The 18,355-nt window shown below is 40.6% G+C and overlaps 1 protein-coding gene across 3 annotated transcripts in view; it reads left to right on the forward strand.

The window, feature by feature from the left end:
* The window catches only part of ZSWIM6 (zinc finger SWIM-type containing 6), a 110,080-nt gene that overhangs the window by 30,695 nt on the left and 61,030 nt on the right, over positions 1 to 18,355 (forward strand). The window contains exon 1 of one of the 3 annotated variants that reach the window (XM_027634688.1): positions 8,977 to 9,106. The exons of the other annotated variants lie outside the window; for them this stretch is intronic. The gene's annotated coding sequence lies outside the window, so the exon portion shown is untranslated. Of the gene's footprint in view, positions 1 to 8,976; positions 9,107 to 18,355 lie in introns of those variants that run through there. 3 annotated transcript variants of the gene reach the window in all.

Raw genomic sequence — 18,355 nt, forward strand, 5'->3', positions numbered from 1 at the left:
TCCTCAATTTGTCCAGCTCGCCATATCATGCAACTTGGGCAAGATTTATAAAACTTAACATGAAAGGAGGTGTAGAAGTGTTAGGTATTTCTTAATATTTGAAGTCCTTCATGGTATCCATTAAAATTGTGCATGCCACATGTGTGGCAGTTTAATAACATTGTAAAGTTTATGCTCTATTTTGATGACTGGAGCTTCTACACCACCTAAGAGTGATGATTACAGAAGACTGGAAAAGGGACTCTCCTTGAAACCATGCTTTAGACTGAATGGAGAAAGTGAGAAGAGACACTACAAATACCTAACACTTCTACACCTCCTTTCATGTTAAGTTTTATAAATCTTGCCCAGGTTGCATGATATGGTGAGACATGCTTTTTTTTTTTTACCCATCCTACCTGCTCATTCAATTTAGGAACATAGGTTTATGCTATGATCTCTCTTTCAAATTAAAATGTAGCATGAAAATATTTCATTACAGAAGTCAAAGCTTGTTTGATTTGCTTTAAACTGTCCCTGAGCAATGTCCTGTTCTAAGGAATACTAGATGAGATGGCTATCTCCCTGTTCTGTTTTCTTAAAGTGGGGAACTTTAAAAATCAGAACTTGTTTTTCCGACTAAGAACGTGAACATCCATTTTAGGAAATCTAGTTTGTCATGTAAAAAAAATGTAACTGTAAACTTAGGAGTCCTTGCCAATGCTGTACTTACCCCTCTTCAGGAAGTACGTAGATTTTTATTTTCCCCTTCAAATTTGAGTTATCTGACATGGTTATAGGAATGTCATTACTTATGTTGTAAATGATAGTGGGGAGCTGGAAACAGCTGATCTAAACTAAACATCTGTAAAAAGCTTTCCTGTTTTTTGTGTACAATTTTCAGTGACAGTTGTACCTTGCCAGCAGTCTACTTGCTAGCTGAATTAAAAATTATCTCTAGTTTTACTGACAGATTATTTGATTCAGGTTTGCAGTATATGTAATGTTGTGGTACTGAGATGATGTTGATTTAGAGGGAGGAACTTTATATAATATTCTTAGGGTGACTGCTTTTTTAAGATGCTGGGTAAGGCAGCGTGTACTGGATAGATATTCACCTAAAAGGGCAATAGAAAAGTGGTTTTGCATGGCATGCACTCTAAAAACCAGAGCTTAACTTGATTCATGTAGAATAGGGATCTGTGATGAGAGAACACGGCAGTATAGCAGATCTGTGAGTGCTTAATCTGGGAATTGTTGCATGCTGTTGGTAACACTTGTGCCTGTCAGTGTTAAACTAGTTTGAGCTGTCGTGTTTAACGTCTTAAAAACCTCTTTTGAAAAAGAGGTTCAGAGATAGTGAGACTTACTGCGATGCTTGTCATTATTCTTGGTCTTACTTTCAAAACAACTGGTATGTGTTTGGAGGGGGAGTTGGAGCATCTGTTCCATAGCTGTAACGGAGCTGCAGTCTGGGAGCAGAAGTCTAAAAATGGGTTGTCATGTTCAGAGAGTCACAAAACATCATGGGTGGAGTGCTGGGAAAGAATTTACTCTACTGCGCTGTCTATACAGGTCTGGAATAGGAAACCTTTCAAAAGTAGCAGGGCTATATGAATGCAATGTGGAAACTGAAGTGTTGTGACCTTCAGAAAGCTTCCTTCATTTTCCTCAGATTTTTAGAGGTTATTGGAAAGCGTTTGTAGAGAAGATGTAGCAGGCTGTAACCACAGCTATTCTTAGCCTCCTCTCCACGTCTAGGTTTAGTTGTGCTTGTTCTGAGCCCTCTCTGAGGGCACCTGGGCGTGACCAGTGCATCCTCCACACTCGCCCTGTGCCAAGCCCCAGTGCAGAGTCAGCAGTGCTCTTGCCTGTTCTGTGCTCGTACGCATCGACCTCTGCGAACGGTGGCACCTTCAGGCTTCATGTATAAGTATCATATATGAAAATGTGATTAAAATTAGAGCTGCTGTTTCGTGCCTTGCTGTCAGCACGCGAACTTGGGTTGAACTCGGGAGGAAATTAGGGCTGTGTTCCTGCCCAGTTTGCATCTGCTGGGCCGTGCTGGGGCTTGCTCCTCACATTGCAACCGGCAGTCCTGGGCGAACGGGACGGTGACTCCCTGGTCGGTGCAGCGTCCCGGTCCGTGTCCCGGTGTGCCGGCGGAGCGCGGCCACAGCCCCGGTGCCGCAGGAGTTAAAGGCGGCCGGGCCGCGGCGTTGTGTAAAGCCGTGCAGTGAAAAGGAAGTGCATTGCAAAATGCTGAGCTCAGTAAGCTGGCTCCCGGCCAAGCCCGCTCTTCCCTGGCCACAGCTGAGGGCTCCGTGAGTGAGCGAGTTCCCTCCCAGCCGCGGCCCGTGGAGCTGTTGAGGAATGCCGCCGCCTGACGTCAGGGAGTCGAGCCCAGGGACAGGCGGGCAGGCCCGGCCGCGCCCCGGCGCCCGCTCCTCCGCGAAATTCCCGCCCGGCCTGCAGGAGGAAGGCGAAGTTGCTGTTTACTGGGAAAAAGCAAGTGGGCACACACACGCGCCGCCGCCCCGGCGCTTTTGTATTTCGTGTTCGGTGCTGCAGGTGAGTCCGTGGAGAGCTCTGAGCTCTCGAGGTCGCAGGGCTAGAGGGTTTTGAGGAGCTCCGCCGCCGCCAGAGCTCCTGCCCTGCCCTGCTGTCCATCGGGGGACAGAAGCGCCGCAGCAGTAAGGCACCATGGTGCCATCACAGCCCCATGTTTCTTGAGTTATGGGAAAGGTTATGTAGGAAGGTATTTGGAGGGTGGCAAAGTGTTTAGCATTCCGTTAGAAATTAGTAAAATTATGTTGGATTTCATTGCCTTCTGGGTGATTTTCCTTCAGCTCTTTAATTGGGCTCAGGGCAGATCTGTGCTTCTGGATTATTATGAAACAAATGCTGAGAATGATTATATCTGGAAAGTATCCAGGCTGTTGAAGAGTGACAGAAAGCATGTTTCACTATCACCCTTACTGGCAGTAGAGGTAAGTGGAACATTACTTAAATATTTCCCTTTTAAAATGGATTTTGGGGAACATGTTGATTGCAGAGACTTCTCGGCTGCCTCGATTCTTGCTAAGCAGATCCAGGCAACTTCTTTGAAGCTCCTCTCTTTGTCTTTTAATTCAGTTTTTTTGGGCCTACCTTTCCTCCTATAACCAGTCTTGTTACTTGTAGTCTTTACTATTAAAATCTGCAAAACTTATGAGGCAATGTTTATCATTACAGGTCTCTGGTCAGTGTGCACTTGTTGAAGCGGTCTAATGCTGTTGTAAATTAGAGGTAAAGGCTGCAGGACTCCATTCAGAATTTAAATATAAATACATGATGGACTTTTCTAACTAATAGTTCTGTGAAGGAGAGGTGAAGTGGAAAAAAAAACTCAAGAGAAGCCCATTTTTCTTTCCTCTCCTGCTTTTCCTGTTCTGTTAATGAAATTGCAGATATAGGTGGCATACCTGTTCCTAGTGGCGAGGAAGACAAATGAGAGGACAGTCAGCAGACTGGAGATAAAAATTTTTGTAACTGTTAAAAACTTGTTTGTGCAAGGCAGGTCTAGTTCATGAAATTCATTGTCAGATGGTGTTGGGGCCAAGTCTTAACCAGACCCAAAAAAGACCAGAAATACTAGTATGGAAAAGACCTTTTAAAATTTGAGACATCATCTAGTCAGTGGTTGAGGCTTTAGGAGTCAGAAGTAGTAAATTTTTTCTGTCCTGCTGATGTGCTGCATGACTCTGGGTGAGTCACTCTTATGTATATTGCTTTCTCCACTGTCCTTTTCCTGTCTTGTCTGTTGGAGATTATTACATTTCGTGAGTGCTGCTCACAGTGCATACCACAGTGCTGCCTCAAGTTCTGTCTGGGGCATCTGGACAGTAGTAATACAGTAGTGTGACTACTAGGAAACCTCTAGGTTGCCTCTGTGAATCAGACTAATTTACACCTCTCATTCCAGCAAGCAAATCTGGGATTTCCTCTTGAGCTATGAAATGACTAAGTCTAGTTAAATGCAACATAAACCATATAAAACAGAAGTTTGGAGCTTTCAAACTTTCTAAATATTGTAGGCTATTTAACAGAAATTACCTACACTGGGTTTGAGCCACGAGAAACTCATTCTAGTTCTACATTTCTGGAAAGAATAGGCAACACATAAAGCTTAACATTTACTTCTCAAATTCACTGTCAGAGGTTTAATTTGATGTGTGGGGATGGGTTTTACTAGAATATCTACCTAAGCATGATTTTTTAAAAAAAAATTAGATCTATGAATTAACACAACAGAAACCATGTTGGTTGTGTAGTTGGTTTTCATTGATGTTATGGTATATGTGTTCCTCATCTTTCATGTTTCACTTCTCTTAAAGCCTGTTTTTATGTTCAGTTATATTCCTTGCTCAAGTACCTCAAAGTTCCTTGTCATCCTGACTCATAGTGAACCTAGAAGCAGTTGAGAGAGGCCCTTGTCCTTTAAATAAGGGAAGTGAATCTAGTAATGTATCCACTGAGAAGTTCTGTGGAGCACAGCATTTACTGTAACTCTGAAAAAATACTCAACCAACCAAACACAAACAAACCAGTGAAACCAACCAACCAAAAACCAAAAGTATAAGAGCAGCACTGGTGCCTGAGTGGCACATGTTTTTCCGTTATTGGTCTACTGGCTGATGGTCCTGTCTTGTACAGGCTCTTGTCCATCCATCCTGATGCAGTATTAGCAATTTAGCACAATGCTAATGTAAGTGTGCAGGAAGAAAACAGCAAAAGGCTTCTTAAAAAGCTAAAACAATGTAGTACCAACCCCTTTGCTATTACGACTGTTGTGTCCCTCTGATAATGGGCAGAGAGGAGTAGTCAAGAGATCAAACTCCCATGTATGTACTAGTTGCTTTCCCAGGATGATTCTCATTTCTGTGACAGTGTATTAAGCACCATGTTGGGTTTTTTACCTGTGTCAGTTACTTTGGCAAAGGAGTGCTTGGGCTAAATTTGTGTCCTTGTTTTAAGTTTTAATAACTGAAGAAATTTGAAACACAGCATGTTCTTGCCTCACTTCTTTTTCAGAGGCATACACATGCAACTTCTACAGAAACTACTTTAGCAAGAGCTCTGATTAAGACACCACTTCTTGTTTCCCTCCTTTCCCCCACTAGGTCTCTGGGGACATCCCATTTGGTGAACTTGTCATAGGTTGAGATTGGCTCCCCTCTGAGAGTCTGGGGGCTCAGAGGTGATTGGGTGCCAGGGCAGTGTTCCCTGGAGAGCCAATCACTGTCCATGTTGTTTGCTTCTGCTCAAAATAATATATCACAGCACCAGAAGCTGCTGGCAGTCTTGGTTGTTTTGCTGTTGGTGTCTGCTGCGTGTAGGTGTTGAAGGCCGGGGGTGGCTGGACTCCCTCTCTCCCCCTCCGGGGGAAAGAGGGGAGCCCTGCGGCCCCCTTAACTCTGCCTAGGCCAGAGTTAGAGACAGCACTGGCATGAGTGCATGTTTGTGAGGGATGTGACTCACAAACAACTGGTAACTGGGAGAGAGAGAGGCAGACCCTGCGGCCAGGCCCTCTTCTTCTTTCCCCCCCACTTTTACAGCCAAGCTGCAGAGGAGGGCTGTTTTTTCCCCTCTCGCTGTTCAGTGAGAGTGGATGTGAGGCTCAGCATTGAAGCAGAGCCAAGTGGACGGGCCAGAGGAGGCTTGATTGCTAGGGAGAAAATCCCAGGCAAAAATTGGAGATGGACCCCCAGAGAGAGAGAGAGAAGGGCCCAGAGGATGTCTCTGCCGTGGTCTAAAACGCAGGACTACCGAAAACCTGAAGGAGGAATCAACATTCCAAGACACAGACGCTTGATAAGCTGAGCTACACTGCAGCAGCCTACAAACTGAGGTGTGACACCGAGAGGGAGAGATCACACAGCAGCAGAAGAGCAAGGACTCAAAGCTATTTTCTTGGACTTCATGAGGAGGAGAGACTGCAACAAACAACTGGAACTTCTGGAACTTGGTGAGGGGGAGCGTTCAAGCCCAGAACACTCCCACAAGAGGGACTGGTTACTTTCCAGCCTTGAAAAGCTTCTTTCTGGGCTAAAGTTAAAGGAAGGGGCTAAAATGACTGACAGAAATGTAATATATATATATATAGTTGCTTTTAGTTTGTACAGTGTATTTATTTGTGTAAATAAATGTATATACTTCCCCCTTCCCCTACAGAAGCCTCTGGTCTGAAAGTTTCCCTCCGGTGTTAGGATAAATTGTGGGAAGGGGTGGGGGAAAGCCTGGAAATTGGATTTTTGGATTTCTAATGTGGCTCAAACTGCCACAGAACTCCTGCAACCAGAGAGCTGAGAGCAGAACACTAGCAGCTGGTGGATAAATTAGGAATAGTAAATTAGACAGCTGTTTGATTAGGTAAGAAAATAACACCCAACAGAACCAGTTTCCTTAGTATTATAAGCAGCCAAAAGTCATGTGTTTTTAAGTGCAGCAAAGGCATTTCTAGTGATTGTGATGAGAATCCTATGCAGAAGATGAGAGTGAAAGCTTTCCAAGAGTCTTCTTCCTCCCCTCCCTCCACTTTTTTTCATGTGCCATAGCACAAAAAAAGGCTTGGTTTTGCTGCTGTTTTTCAATTTGCATGGGGTGGGGGTGGAAATGCCCCTCTTAAGGTTTAAAATATCAGAATGGATTTCTTAGTTGTTTGATGTTGGTTTTGCTGGGTTTTTTGTTGTGTTTTTTTTTTTTCCCCTCTCCTCTCTGGTGTGGTGAATCAAGAGGATGAAAATCTCTCTTGATGGTTTCCTTGACAGGGTTTGGACATTGTAGTGGTGACAAATAAACAACTTTTCAGTCTCATCCCATTTGCTGCATATCATTTCCTTTTCCATTTCTCTTTCTGCAGACACTTGGCAGCTTTTGCTTCAGATCTGTCTGCCCAGCATCCCATATTGTCCCTACACCAGGATGTGAGCCATTGTGACAGTATAATTGGTGCCCTTTGCCAGGAGATCCTGGGACATTGCAGGAGTCTCAACTGAGCAGGAACAAGGAGGAACTGAATGTTAATGTGTCTGGGAACCCCATGGCAAATGCAGTGCGTGACTTAGAGAACACTGTGGTGCAATGTAGACTTGATGAGGTGGCTGGCTTGACTGTCATATTATGTACATTTTTCTCTAATGATTCAAATAACAGCAAAATAACTGTCTACAGGGGACTGTGGCTAAATGAGTAAATGGAGCATTTTCTTAAACTTTTGTTAAAATGTCTTTTCAGTCCCTGTAGTAAGTTTAACTTTGAACTCTCATATCTTTTTGATTCAAATCTTGTTTTGAATTTTGTACCTTTTTAATTGGAATTTTTATTTGACCATATTCCGCTTTTTTACCTTACTCAGTAAAATATAAGCTGCATTTTATTACCTTCTGTATGTAAATGGCATAGCTTATTTTGCTGAGTGTATCTTTTGTGTGCGTACCAAAAACAAGACAACAATTGGTGTGTTTTGGATGTGACTGGCCTGTGTAACAGGAGGTCCAGAGGTAGAAAAACCGAGATCCTGCACAGTTAAAAAGAATTTAATTAAAGAGATTTTGTGTCCTCTTTCTTGTTGATGGTTTCTGATGGCTCAAGTATCGATGATTATATACCAAGAAACATGGTATAACCTTGTTCTAGCCTTGAAGTGTATTCACAGAGCTGCTTGGTGCTAGCTGACAGATTCTTGTAATAGTGTGGTACTTAAGTCACAGAGATACTGTAATAGTACATTGAGATACAGTGTTGTCTGCATTCCTCTACTGCTTTGAGATTTGTTGTATCTGTAGGAGCAGACTGGAAGAGTAAGGTCTTGGTTTCAGCTTCGGGACATTTTGGAAACTTCCTCTTGAAATTCAGTTTATGCTATTTGAAGTGACAGTTGCTGCACAGATCCTTACAATCAACATATTGTTGTAAAGCTAACTGGAATTAAAAATAATAAGGAAAAATATTCACAAGTTTTGCTCCTGCCTGTCTGGTATTAAACTACAGTGGTTTTAATAAGAGTTTATTAAAAACCTATTAGCTGAAAAATGGGTAATGTAAAAGTACAGTATCTGGGGTTTTGTGCTGATAATGGCACAAAAAAAATAATTCCTGTGTGTTCAGAAACGACTTCCATGCGTAGCTCTGTAATAATACTCACTTTTCCGTGCATTCATATTTCAACAAATAACACAAATAACAATCACAGGAAAATGACAAAGCAGCATTTTATAAGCAAATCTATGCAGGCTTCTTTGCTCAGTGCTGTTTTTTTCCCTGTTTTGGCAAAAAGCAATGAGAGATACTCTTTACATTGACAGGTGGGAACATGAAGAAATTTTTGCCTTTGCTTGCCTGCGTAAGGATCTGTTGTATGAAATTTTTTTGTTGCCTTCAAAACAACAGCTGTGTTTTGTACTACTAATTTACATTTTTTAAATGTGAACCAGTGCCTAGCAACATACAGGCAATGCTTTTGCTGCTACAGATTACTGTCCCAGAGTGTATACTATCTGACTGTTAGGTGAGCAGCATTGTGAAGTGTCTTCATTTCTGTGAGTCTTGCCCTGGCTGGAAGTGAATTGTTACATTTGGCAATGAGGTATTTGAGCTATGGGGCATCCTGAGTCTCAGAAAGTTCTGTGAAAGAACAGAGAGGAGGTGGATATTTTTTTGTTTTTATGGTGAATGTGGCTTGTTTTTCTTAAATAGAAATTTCCCCTTGAATGGAGCATGAAAACCGAATTCCCGGTAAATTCTGAGTGATACTCTTTGGCAAGCAGGAAAGTTTCCCAGAGAGCTTGCCAATATAAACATCTTGTGTGCGCACTACTTTGGTCTCCTCCTGCTGTCCCACCTCTTTGATACAACTTAGTTGGCACTGGCTTTGCCAGTTGCTGTTGTGCAGGCTGCCGGAGTTGAGCTGGTGCTGCTATTGCTTGGGAATTACGACCTAAAATTACAGTCTCTTTACCCAGCAAGACCACTATGTAACAGGGAACATTATCTGCAGTTTGTTGTCCTACTTCCATCTACTGGGAGGGGGAAATGAATGCAATGCAGCCCAATAGATTTTGAAGAGCAGGAGGAAACAAATGACCAGGTATGAGCTTTTGCTCAAACTGTACCTGATTGGAATAATTTGGGTTCAGCATGATTTTTTGTGATGAATATTTGCAGCTTTGTGAATGGCTTGTTAGCTTGTAAGGTTTTCAGAGAAATGCAATTCTTAGTTTAGCTGGTGGTAGTTATAAAGAGTTGATGAAAACCACAGGTGCTTTTGGAGGTGTAAGGCCTGGTATTAGAGAATCTGGTCCCAAACAGTTATGGTTATCTAGTTTAAAAGCACATAGGCTTTGTTTATTTCTTTTAAAAACCCAACACTTATTTATTATATAAATAATTGTATTTGTTATGAGTAATGATGTAGTTTATTAAAATCAAGACTATCAAGATGAGCAGTATTGTGTTAATGATGGCAAGTCAGTGCAAAGCATGCTTGGAAGCTGTTTCTGTCACTGGGGATTTCACATTGTGAATACTGGAGCTTGTCTCTGCGGAGGAGAGGGAGAAAGTTGTATATGATATGCCAAAGAGTATTTCTTCAGCAATTAAAGATTATTTTTGTTTGACACCATTTGAATTACCTGCTTTGTTTGCGAGGTTTAATTAAGATATAGTCAGCTTTTGCTGACAGGAACATAAAATCAATGCCTAATTTGCCTGAGGAAAAGACTCTTTTTCCTTTTGGTGTCTGGCTATGTATTTTTTGTTAAAGAAAAAATCATTAGCAATTTAGAGAGCAGAAGCAAATAGCCATTTTTAAAATTCATGTCCTCAAATGTTAATTTGATGCTTTGAGGCATAAATGACCTTTCTAACCAGGCCAAACTTGTCAAACAAAGAAATGATCGAAATAAGTTGCTTTGTTCTAATACAACAGGCTGCCTTTCAGGGAGAATTTCAAAACAATTCTACCTTCTCGCTTTTGAACAGCATTAAATATTGTCTTCTGCTAAATTTGAATTCAGGTTTATGTGCATCGTTGCAGAGATGCTGAGGGAATCTAGAAAACCTGTGCAAATTCAGCTACAGACTTCAGCTCCTAGAACCCAGGGCAAGTGAATAATGCTTTCACCCACAGCTACCCCAGCTGATATTACTTAGCACTGGAAAAACAGTTAGGTGTGGGTCAGAAGCTGAGGGGAGGTTTAAAAGGGGGTTTCTTTCTTGCCACAGAACTGCAGAGTGAGGGAGAAAGAGGAGAGAAAAGAAATAGAACTAACAACACTCTCCATGTAAGTATTTAGATTGCTGTATACACCTTGAAGGTCAGATTTAAAAACTAAATATAAATATTTCCTGACTACTAGGGATTTCATTGAGGCTGGAACTGTGATTAAGTCTATCCTGTACGAACAGGAAAAACACTGGTTGCATCAATGATAACTCTGTCATTGTCAGATTTACCAGAGAAAAGAAATACAGAAAAGGTCAAGGTGCAAGATACAAGGCAATATCAAAAATAAATGTCTTTATACAAGGTAATGCATTCTTTTCTACCTCTATGCAAAAAGAAGATAAACTAAATTTGGTACTCGAATAAATCAGATGTGCTTGTAACAACTGAAATTAATCTCTTGAAAGGGTGATATGTTTCTGAAGCAAGCATCACAGTGTAAGCTTTTTCTTTAGGATATGAGTAGTATTCTGGTGTTGCTGTTCTTGTTTTATTGCTTGGCAATTTTTACTTACCCATATTTTCTCTTTGCTAACATTGATCAGCATAAAAAAAGGAGTATCTAATTATTAAATTTCTTCCAACTTCAGAAATTGAAGTATGTCCTTTAAATATTTGCTGTTTTTTCCTATTACTTACCTGACCAGAGATTTACCTGGCATGTTCTTCTGTATATCTATGTACAGCACAATCCTGATATAAGTTTCTCAGATAAATGTGAGAAGGTAGCACTCGTCATTTTCAAATACTCAGCAGCTGAGCAGTATCATAAAATCTCTGTTCATTAATATTTGGTTACTTGAATCTTTTATGTTAGGTTTTATTTTATCTTAGGGATGAAAAGCACAGCATGGTATGCAAATATTTGAGGAAAGTTAATGTGATTCCTTAAGTTTTTTCACTGTGGGGATTTTTTTTAAGATCTTCTGAAAGCTATTTTGTATAGGATGGGAAGAAGAGAAGATACTTACCTGTTTGCTTTTTCTCTTGGCTTGGTAGAGGGTTCATATATAACCCCTAATGATAACTTTTCTGACGCTTCAGGATCCATTCATGAAGGTATTTTACTTTGATAGACTCACTGATTTCTATGGATATTACATGATCTTCTCATAAAATTAGGTCGTGTTGGATTTTTTGATTGCTTATGGTTTATGGTTCTTTTTGTTTTGATTCCTAAGAAGAAGAAACTGTTCTTGTGGCCTGAAATTTTGTACAAAGCACTTAAGTCCAATCATGCTAAAACTTGGCCAGATGCTATACTTGTGTGGATTGAAACATATCACTTCTTATAGAGACTTAAGTTTATCTGACTCAAGAGAGAGGAGAAACTGAAGTAAAAGTCTAATTATTGCTTAAAAAAATACTGAATTCTTTTTGAAACATCAACCTGTGAACAAATTTTAGGTCACAAAATTCTGTTCTCTGGAAGAGAACAAAGAGATCTTTCTTTTCTGCTGCAGTGTCTTGCAAGATCACCCTGCAGAGCTGTTCTGGGCGGTAAAGTGCTTGATCAGTCTGAGATGTTCATTCAGATGTAAGAACAAGCTGTGACTGCCACAAGGAACGCGTATGCATGTACCAAACCAGGCAGAGTTGCTTGTGGAAAACAGCCAACAGCACATAACTCAACTTATTGACATAAGTATGAACAACACTTTTTAATTGTCCCATAGCTTACTAAGTTTGCGGTTGAGTCTGGTAGTTGATCCAGATTGCTGTCAGACAATATTTTCTTGCACACAGACACATGTGCTTTTGCTTTAAATTTGTGCAACTATTTCAGTTCTGGTTGTACATGTCTTAAGCAACCGCTAGATTCTATTTTATTTGGTTATGTGAGTACTGAAATGACTGAGTGTCTGGATGGAGCTTTACATGATGTTTAAAGCACAGCGGAACTTGGGAAAAAAACCAAAAAGCTGCTGCAAATATGCTATCGTTGGCTTTTATGCAGCCAAAGCTTATCTGCTGTCTGAGACCACAGCCTTTTTTTTTTTTTTTTTTAAAGAGATTGAATTCCTCTACATGCCATACACCTATAAGATATCCACACATTAATCTTCTGAAAATGCTTCTTCACCTGTTTGGCCTTAAGGGTGTTTTGTGCTGCCATGACAACTCAGTCACAAAGAGCCTTGAGTCTGTGTTTTCCAAGCGTGACTAATACAATGTACTGTAATTAGGAATAGGAAAAAACCCCACAGACTCTCTTCCAATTTAAATATTCCCACTGCTCCCAGGACTTCCACAGCTTTCATTGTGCATTGTTTCGGATTAGTCATAATTGAAATATTTATTTTGTTGAATGTGGCTCGGACACTGGGAAGAGCCCCTGGAATTTATCGGACCTTTCAGTCTCTGAACAGCATAGTTTTGGGGTCTCTTTAAGAGGGCTCTACAATTTGCTATGTACCCTAAGAACGACTGGAGGTACTACCAATAAGAGCATTTCCTGTGTCGTTCGTACTTCTGTAGCACCAGTGCTTATCCAGAAGGGAATTAGACATAATACAAGCAATATGACTGACTTTGCTCTTGGCATATTCTTTAGTCACTGTTACTTCTTTGCTGTGATAGTGTCAGTGGGAAATGAGTTGGTGAAGAACATTAAAGCACTGAAATGGAAAAAACAGCAAAACACAAAGCTAGATATATTTAATTTTTCTGGTATAATGGTAACTGGTTTGATAAAATAGTTTTAGAGTTTTCTATTTTTTAATGTGAATTACTAAATCACATTACCTTTTTTTTTTTTTTTTTTTTTTTTTACTACAGCTGCTGTAGAAATGTGTACACAGCCAGTGTTTTGGTAAACAAAGCCTAGTAGCCAGATGGCAGGAATACTTAAAAAGTTGAGCGACATGGTTTGGGAAACATCCAACTGGAATATGCTGCATTTTGCTAGGTACCTTAGATTTAGTACATATGAAAGACTTTAGAAGTGTTAACACTGCACTGGCTTGAAAAAACAAATAGACTATTACATAGAATACAAATAATGTATTGTATGTATTGAAATACATTGAAACTTGTAGTTGATTCTTTCTGATAGGTGATCCAAACTGCTGTCACACTGTATTTAGTTACACGTAAACAGATGTGCTCGTGTTCTAAGTTCGATGAGCTGTTCCAAACTTAGTGATGCATATTTTAAACAACGGTTAGATACCATATTTCAAATAATTTCTGTTTTCATGAAGACTTAAATTTTTCAGTAGGTCCTTTCCTCACCCGTACTCTGTTCCATCTTCCTACTTGAAAGTTTGAGACTTGGTGCATTTGGCTAGCTGTTATATGACTGGAGAACTTTGAAGGAAGAAAAATATGCAGGGTGTGGATGCTCAGAGTACTCTGCTGTTCTTTTTATATTTTTAATCTGTTGAGTAACTGTTTACCATGGTGCATTATAAGAGGCAGCTTACTGGTTTTGCCTGGTTTCTGAAAGTAGGCTATAGACTGGAAGGTTATTAGCATCAACTTAGACACAGTAAAACTTACTGGGAGGTAATGAAGTGGATCCAGCTCTTGGTGACCCAGCTAGGGGAAAATACAGTCCTTAAGGTATTAAGCAGCAAAATAACTTTTTCCAAGACATGAAGCATCATCAATAAATGGTGGCTTTCTGGCTTTATTAAAACTAGGGTCTTCCTGCAAGGTTCCCTGCCTCCTTTTCCTCCCTTCCCCTCCTTTTGATGTGGGAAAAGTCTGGACTGTGCAATAGCCGAGGCAAAGCCACACAGCCCCCACCCCCCATCCTGTCTAGACTGCCTGTTTCTCATGCACTGCTTTTTGGAGTGGAGATTACTCCCAGGTTGTGCTGCTCACTCCTCCATGAGCAACAGCATGGGCTCTTTTCCTCCCTTTGTTTGCAATTCACCTTCTGTTGGTGTTAAGACAACCTTCGTCTGAGGTAGGTCAGTTTGCCCTGCAAACTTTTTCCATATGAACCTCTGCTTGTCAGAGCGCAGCAAATAGGAACCAGTTTTTGGCAGCTGCCACCTGATGCCCGTCTGGGGCTCGGAGAGACTGGGATTCACAGGGGCACTCCTCCAGGATAGCTGTCAGCCTTGCCGTGGCACAGCCCACTCTGCTGTCCTACCATGCCTTTTCACTGTCATCCCTCAACACAACACTGTTCAATCCATGATAGAGGGAGAATATCTATATTCTACCCTCCCTGCCCTGTGCAGACAATTTTTGTAGATTATGAATATAAATAATACTCTAGTGCTGCAAACATTAGCAAACTGCCTCTGGTGTGTTGGAAGTTTTTCTCTGCCCTTTGAAGTGGTCGAAGAGTAGACTAGTGGTGTGAAGCATCCAAGTGATGGAGTGAGAGGCTTCCTTACAGGGGAGTCTTTTGAGTTCTGAGGACAACAAAGCAAAACAAATTCATAAGGTTATTGGAAGGATAGGTACTTAGTGAGATTGCAGTTATTTTCTGTGTCTGTGTTACCCTGAAAGAACAGCAAGAAGGAAAGTTTTCTTGGCTTTCAAGACAGATGTTTTCTTACTGGAGAACTCCAGGGCAGGAGCTCTAAATCCAAAATAATGTTGTTCTCTCTTCGTTAAGGCTTTTTTACTTGCTTAACAAATAATTACACAAGGAAAAAAATTGGTTAGATAGTTTGTTTTCAGTTCAGTTTACTGCCGATTTCACTATTAACTCTGAAAGAATAACTACAAGTAGTATTTGGTCAGATGGTAGAACATTTTAGAAGTAATAATTTCTTAATAAAGCACCATTTCACTAGAGCAATAGATCCTGCAAATGTCATCAGAAACACTTTGTTTCACTGTGAAAATGAGGTCATAGAAAAATTTCCTGTCCAAATGTGGTAAACACTAAGGTTGTAGGGACAGTAGATGAAAAACAAAATCCCAGGAATTCACCTGAAATAGAAATAATACCATGGCTTTTCCAGCGTTCACTTATTTGGAAGACAGACTGAAGAGAAAATACAAAGGTTGTGTCTCATAATATCCTGGACAACTGGACAATTTCTTTTTTTTTCTATTCAGCATTTTTTCAGAAATGAAGTATTATCCTGCCTTAAATGGTGTTTTCTTCAGCTGTCTTGTTTTTCATGGTCTAGAAGGTTTGTAATTTCCATTGCCCTCTCACGTAAAGAGCAACCATCCTCCTTCAAAACCAATTATCCAAACAATGACATGCTTACTCTTAAAAAGAAAATAAATTCTTTTTCTAACCAGTTTTATTGCTGGCAGGAATACTTTAAAATCATATTACATTTCCTAAACCAGAATATAACAGATTCATTTTCTACTTGATGAATTTTGTGTAGATGAATTTTTAAAAATTATATAAATTAATTTCTTTTAACAGAGTCTTGGTTCTGCTTCATGATTTTGGTATTCAGACTGTTTCTCTTCATGTGGACTGGAAGGGAGTAGTCTTTGTTAAATATACCTGCGATGGAAGAAGTAGATTGTTGTTGGTGGTGGTTGTTTGTTCTGAAGCTGGCATAATTAATTTGAGAAATAACTCTGCTTGCCATCATATACTTCATAGATGTCAATAGCTGTGATGGTCCTTCCTCACTGATAGGAAAACCACTGCCTCATCTTGAGAGGTATCGATGTGTTGTTTGAATAGCTTTCTGCTTTAAAAAGAGAAACTTCATATATTTCCGTAGCAGGATAAAGAAATTAAATATTTGTGCTATTTTATAGCGTGTCTTAAGTAGATCCAAAATGTAGATTATCTGAGAATTTTCCTGTTGTTCTATTGCACACAAACTCTGTGTGTGCGCGTATGTGTTTAAGGGGCAGATGACAGGTGTTCCATTCTGCAGTTCCGCCCTGGTACAGTCTTCTCTGCAATCCATACTCTTGATCAGCAATGTAGAGCAGACAGCAGCCTGTTTAAGCCTGCTGATACCTTTATGCTCTCAGGCAATGGGGTGATGCTCTGCTTTACAAAATTCTCAGGGCAGAGTTTGAATTGCACATCAGACGAGCCTTCATGTGTGTATTGGGTGAGCAGAAAGGCCCAGTCCACCTGAGTCCTTTTTGTCCTTACAAATGAAGGCTGTCTACTTTCTAAATAAAGAAAGGAGGGTTAGGAAAGCCTTAGGCATCCTGTCATATCGAAACAGTGGGCTATTTGAGTATCATGTGCTCATAACAGAAAAGACAAAACTAGATTGAGACTCTGTCTGGCCAGTAAGGGCTGTCTGCCACTCCTTGCTCATTTGTAAATTCATTTGTAGCATAGAACAAGGAGAATGGATTAGTTAGAATTTTGTTCCTAATATCCTAAAGCAGCCTGTGGGGATACTTAAGTGTAGTTATAGCTCCCAAATATTCCTAATGTCAAAACAGTCTGAAAACTAATTCTAGAGCAAATGTCTGCCTGCATAATCGTGAGTGCTTAGTTGAGATAAAGCTTGTTTTAGCTACATATATCAGAATCTCCTTTACTTTGAATTTACGTTCTCCCTCCAACAGAGAGCAGATTGTCATTTACTCCAAATCAGATTTAAAACAGTGTTTCTCAGAGGGCATCACTTCAGTTATGCAGATCAGATTCATTTCCTGTGCTTACACTTCTTTGGAAATATGTAATTCAAGTCAAAATCTGAGGTGGCAACCATAGATGCTAGTGCTTGCTGCCTTCTAGAGTAGATGCACAATCATTTTGCCACCTGAAATAACTGTGTTCATAATCAGTTTTTACTGAATGAGGTGTAGGGGAGGATTGTTGGGACTGTCTTAAGATGACATTTGGCATAGGAGCATATTGAAGTTTTTCCTGAAGGGCATGAAGCATGTGACATACATGTGCTGGTCCCACACTTGACTCCAAAACACTCTAGCTTAAAACTTTTGATTTTTTTTTTTTTTCCTCTGAGGTGATTTGCTATGTCAACAAAATGGTTTATAACTGCATGTGGTAGAACTTAGTGCTGGTACTCTGACCATCTTCTAGAAGAAAGACTAAAGCTGCTGCTTTAATACGAGTACTCACATTTCCGGTGGCAAGAGTAGCCTGGAGTATGTGTCCCACCAGTTGTCAAGATATGATTCTTTTCCAATTCAATTAATATCAAAACAGTGTAAAAGTATAGACTGGGGAGAGAGACCTAGGAAAAGAACTAAATTAGTAGTGCAGGCCAGAAGCTTGCCTCACCCTGAGTCCTCAGGGTTTTTGCTCTAGAATAGTCTATGAGCTGCTTATTTGTTTGGGGCTCTGTTACAAGGAACACCAGGGAGGCGGCCTGTAAAAAAAGTACAGTGTTTTTCAAAGGCAATAATGCTACTTAAGAGCACATAATATCTGAACAAACTGCATTAAACAGCATATAATTCTGCACATTATGCAGTGGCATTAAATATACATATTAGTAAGGAAGCAGATGCTGTAGTTGTGAAATTGCCCTGTGAAATAGGAGTCTTTTTCAGCAGGGTGCTGCTCTGTGTGTGTCTCCTTCACATGTAATGAATAGCTAATTTCAGCTCTATAGTCCATGAGCAACCGAAGGGGATCAGGGAGGGGTAGAGTGTTCCAGCAGCCCAAACCAGCAGGATGTGCTGAGATGTGCTTTTAAGGGAGCAACATTTCTGAGCTCTTAGGGGTAAACTCATAAAGAGGGATGCTGTCGTGGTTTAGCTGCAGCTGGCAACTAAGTCCCACATAGCCAACTGCTCATTTGCCTGCAGTGAGATGGGGGAGAGAATCAGAAGACTAAAAGTGAGAAAACTCGTGGATTGAGGTACAGACAGTTTAGGTAAAGCAAAAGCCAAGCGAAGGAAAATAAGGAATTCATGCACTGCTTCCTATGGCAGGCAGGCGTTCAGCTGTCTTCAGGAAAGCAGGGCCCCATCACGCTGTAACAGTGACTTGGGAAGAAAAACGTCATCACTCCAAATGTCTCCTCCTTCCTTCTTCCAACCTCTTTATATGCTGAGAATGACGCCATATGTGATGGGATATCCCTGTGGTCAGTTGGGATCAGCTGTCCCAGCTGTGTCCCCTCCCAGCTCCTTGTGCACCCCAAGCATCCTTGCTGGTGGGGTGGAGTGAGGAGCAGAAAAGGCTCTAACTCTGTGTAAGCACTGATCAGCAACAGCTTAAACATCTCTGTA

The sequence above is a fragment of the Corapipo altera genome, unplaced genomic scaffold (assembly GCF_003945725.1).
Source record: "Corapipo altera isolate COAL_440 unplaced genomic scaffold, ASM394572v1 61411, whole genome shotgun sequence".
Lineage (NCBI taxonomy): Eukaryota > Metazoa > Chordata > Aves > Passeriformes > Pipridae > Corapipo > Corapipo altera.